The 4,956-nt window shown below is 41.6% G+C and overlaps 1 non-coding gene across 1 annotated transcript; it reads left to right on the forward strand.

Moving 5' to 3' along the window:
- Positions 1 to 2,947: 2,947 nt before the first annotated feature.
- LOC112536323 lies at positions 2,948 to 3,054 on the forward strand. The gene has a single exon (XR_003079590.2). It is a non-coding gene; the product is annotated as a small nucleolar RNA R71 (small nucleolar RNA).
- The last annotated feature ends 1,902 nt before the right edge of the window (positions 3,055 to 4,956 follow it).

Here is a 4,956-nt window from a genome sequence, read left to right on the forward strand (position 1 = left end):
GATACATCCTTAACTAACAACTGAGTAAGAGGCCTAGCAATCTTAGAGAAATCTTTAATAAATCTCCTATAAAACCCTGCATGGTCTAGAAAACTCCTAACTGCCTTAACAGAACTATGAGGAGGTAGCTTAGATATAACCTCTATCTTAGCTCTGTCCACCTCCATCCCAGTCTGAGAGATCTTATGCCCTAACACAATCCCCTCTCTCAGCATGAAATGGCATTTTTCCCAATTCAATTCTAAGTTAGCCTCAATACACCTAGCTAACATGCACTCAAGATTTTCCAAACAAAGAGAGAAAGAATCACCAAAAATAGAGAAGTCATCCATAAATACCTCTATAGAATCCTCAATCATGTCCTCAAAGATAGCTATTATGCACCGCTGAAATGTAGTCGGTGCATTGCACAATCCGAATGGCATTCGTCTGTAAGCGAACGTCCCATAGGGGCAGGTGAAAGTAGTCTTCTCTTGGTCCTCAGGTGCAATAGGAATCTGGAAATAACCTGAAAAACAATCAAGAAAACAATAGAATATGTGACCTGCCAAACGCTCAATCATCTGATCAATGAAAGTAAGAGGGAAATGATCCTTCCGAGTTGCATCGTTAAGCCTCCTGTAATCAATACAAACTCGGAAGCCTATTACCGTCCGAGTCGGGATCAACTCATCCTTTTTATTCCTTACCACTGTCATGCCTCCTTTCTTGAGCATAACTTGCATAGGACTCACCCATGAACTGTCATAAATGGGATAGATCAAACCTGCATCAATAAGTTTAATTACCTCCTTCTTCACTACTTCTTCCATGTTTAGGTTGAGCCGTCTCTGAAGCTGAACAACTGGCCTAAAATTGTCCTCCAACAATATCTTATGAGAGCAAAAACTTGGATTTATGCCTGGGATGTCAGCTATCTTGAAGGCAAAGGCCTTCTTGTAGTTCCTTAGAACTTCTAAAAGCATGGCTTGTTCTTCGGGAGTCAGATCAGCTGCTATGATCACTGGTAAGCACTTCTCTTCATCCAAGAAGACATAAATCAAGTGGCTTGGCAACTCCTTCAATTCTAAGACTGGTGGGTCTTCGAATGAAGTCTTTACCTTCTGCACTCCAGACCTGTCAAGAAAAAGATAAGAATCAGTTAACAAGCTCGGCTCAGAAGCCAATAAAATAGCGAGTTGCTCCAACACTTGCTCGTTGGACAACTCCTCCTCATCCTCAGCTAATGCTACCTGCAAAGGGTCAGAACATAACATTTCCTGCAAATGAGACTTAACCACATCATTAATCACATCAATAGAATACACAGCATCATCATGGTCTAGTGACTGTCTTATAGAAATGGCTAGGTCAAAGGTAATGGTCTCATCATCAACTCTAAGCTTAAGCTTCCCATCGCTTACATCGATAAAAACCCTCGATGTAGCTAGGAAAGGCCTACCCAGGATAAGAGTCACAGTGCTCTCACCCTCCATATCCATCACCACAAAGTCCACAGGAAAGATAAATTTATCAACCTTCACAAGTACATCCTCAACAATACCTCTAAGAATCTTAACAGTCCTATCAGCTAACTGAATGCTCATCCTAGTAGGCTTGGGTTCATACAACCCTAACTTAGCAAACAAACTAGTGGGCATCAAATTAATACTAGCTCCTAAATTGGCCAATGCACCACTAATTGGCAAATTGCTAATCACACAAGGGACAGTAAAACTCCCTGGATCTCGTTGCTTGAGTGGCAAATTTTTGGAGAATACCTGAACACTCCTCATTAAGTACTACCTGACCAAGATCCTCCAATTTCCTCTTATTGCTCAAAATCTCCTTTAAGAACTTGGCGTACTTCGGCATCTGCGAAATTGCCTCAATAAAAGGTAAGTTAATTTTCAGCTGCTTAAACAAGTCAAGAAACTTACTGTATTGCTTGTCCACCTTATCCTGGCTCAACCTCGCAGGATATGGAACCAGGGGCTGATACTCTTACACAAGGCTCTTTTGCCTGTCTTCTTTCTTCCTCTAAATCTCCACCACCTCAAGCTCTAGTCCTTCCTTAGCTGGCTCGTCCTGCATAATCATATCATCCTTATCAGCTAAAGGCAAAGAACCAGATAATTGCTTACCTGATCGCAAGGTGATAGCCTTGCAATGCTCCCTCGGGTTTGACTCTGTAGTGCTGGGGAGTGATCCTGCGGGTCTCTTTGAAAGCATCTTAGAAATCTGGCCAATCTGAGTCTCCAAGTTCTAAATCGAGGCCTGCTGATTCCTAAGTACACTATCAGTCTACTGGAATCTCGTCTCCGTAGATGTCACAAACTTCATCATAAGCTTCTCTAAATTTAACTTCTTTTCTGGTGGAGGAGGAGCTTGTGCAGGCCCAGCTGGCTGTTGCTGTGGCTGCTAATGAAGTCTTTGAAAACCTGGTGGACCCTATGCATTATTGTTCCCCCAACCAAAGTTAGGATGATTGCGCCACCCAAGGTTGTATGTGTTGCTGTAAGAGTTGTCCTGCTGCCTTGGGGCATTCCTTATATAATCAACCTGCTCAACATCAGAAGACACAGCAGAAACAGATGGAAAAGTAGAAGAAGATGAAACAAACATACCTCCCGCAGTACAGTTTGCACTATAGTGCGGGCCACCACAAAACTCGCAGCCAACGTTCGCTGCATGAACCAGCATCTGAAGTTGGTCAATCTTCTTAGTTAGAAGCTCCACCTGAGCTGTTAAGGCTGCTGTGGAATCCACTTGGTTGACCACTCCCTGTCTTTCGGGTCGGCTCCTAGAGGATTGCCACTGATAATTGTTCATGGCCATTCCCTCTATCAAGTTCTGAGCCTGCTCGGGCGTCTTACTATTTAGCACCCCACCTGCTGCAGCATACACCATCTGCCTCGTCGTAAGGTTCAACCCGTTGTAGAAGGTTTGAACCTGCATCCACATTGGCAATCCGTGATGTGGGCAGCATCTCAAAAGATCCTTAAACCTCTCCCATGCATCGTAGATGCTCTCATCATCAAACTGTATAAAAGAAGATATGTCATTTCTAAGTTTAGCAGTTTTAGCGGGAGGAAAATACTTATAGAGAAATTTTTTGGCCAATGCCATCCAGGTAGTAATTGTCTGCTGTGGAAGAGATTGCAACCATCTCTTTGCTCTGTCCCTCAAGGAAAATGGAAACAATCTCAGCTGGATGGCATCATCGGTTGTTTCATTTATCTTGAATGTGTCAAAAATCTCTAAAAAGTTGGCGATATGTGCATTGGGATCGTCGCTGGGCAATCCTCCAAACTGCACGCTCTACTCGATCATCTGGATAACATTGGCCTTTATCTCAAATTTGTTGGCCGCTATAGGAGGTCTGACTATACTAGTTTTCATCCCATCCAAATATGGTTGAGCAAACTCATACATCATCCTCTAATCATCATCGGCTTGGGGGTTGTGGTTCTCCATCACGTTAGCTCTATGAACCTGAACTATAACTCCGACCTCCTCCTCAACTGCTTGCAAACGTTATCTCAATAATCTGAGACAACGCTCCGGGTCAAATAAGGGTTCTATGGATTAGGGTTAGAGCTCCTGGTCATAAACTACCTACAAGTGGAATATAGCGACCAAAGAACAACAATGGTCAAGACAATAAAAGAATAAAATAAAGCAAAATAAAGACATAAAAGTAAATATGGCTAAATTAACGAAAACACAAGTTCGTTCTAGTTCACACAAAAAGTAATTCCCCGGCAATGGCACCAAAAACTTGATAAGCTATTTACATAGCTACAATCCTAGACAGTGAACCTATCGATGCAGACTAGCATAAACAGTGAGTATCAAGGTCGTATTCTCGAGAAAGGGTGATCCTAGACCTACTATAGTGTTTTATGTTATTTAACCTAAACAACTCAATGAAGTGTTATGCTATGATTGAATATGAACAAACAATTAATTAAATGTCAAATAATCTGAAAGGATAATGGAGCAACCCTGGAAGAAAGCAAACCCAAAGGGGACCTAATTGCGATGGAATTACTAAAGGTGATTATCTTAATTACCAAATTGATTACCCGTGCCTGAATCCTAAAATGAACTCGAATCCTCTCTCGAGCTCACCGAATTCCTAACTCTAGGAACTAAATGCTGGAATCTCTTCCTACAATTAATCTCAGCATAGCATGAAGCTTAGATTCAAGTCTATTAAGAGTTTTTAATCCTTAATCCGGCTAGCCGATTAACCTTATCTCTAAGTGATATTAACCAGTTCTTGCTTAATCAAGTTCCGACTATTTAACGAATTTCTCAATACCAATTAAACAATTTAAGCAACATTTTACTCAATGCCTCAAGTGAAATGAAATTAACTTTTATTACTGATAAGCAAGAAGGATTACAATTTGGTAACTTAATAATCAAAACAAATCAAACAATCCATCAACAATAGAGACCCCAATGGGTTCAAAAGCTCTAGCTACTCATGTTCATAGTTAAAACAAAGTAAGGAACAAATAAGGAAAAGCAAATTAAAAGCATGTACACCCTTCTCTTTCAAGTTGGATGAGAAACCCTAATTTTCCAATTCAAAATATCAAACCCTAATTTGCCTCTTGAATGCTCCCAAATCTTGTTTTGATCTTCGGATTGATGTTGAAACAAGTGTAATCCTTCCTTCAATTGATGAAATTGATCTCCCAAAGTCGACAATTGAGGTCTAGAAACAAATGAATTGAGTGTGTATATTGGAAATCAAGTCAGAAAATTGACCCCTCATTCACCAAATCGATTTGGCTATATAGTCCCTTCAACACGGCCGTGGTCAACCCTGTGCTGGTCAGCACGGGCAGAGTCCAGGCCATGCTGAACCTGTGCATTCCGTTATGTTGACCTCTTCCGTGCCGCCTGCCGGTCGAGCCACCACGCCGCGGTGGCTATGGAAACCATGCCAAAATGGCACTTTGG

Source organism: Ricinus communis, chromosome 2, assembly GCF_019578655.1.
Source record: "Ricinus communis isolate WT05 ecotype wild-type chromosome 2, ASM1957865v1, whole genome shotgun sequence".
In the NCBI taxonomy this organism is placed as follows: Eukaryota; Viridiplantae; Streptophyta; class Magnoliopsida; order Malpighiales; family Euphorbiaceae; genus Ricinus; species Ricinus communis.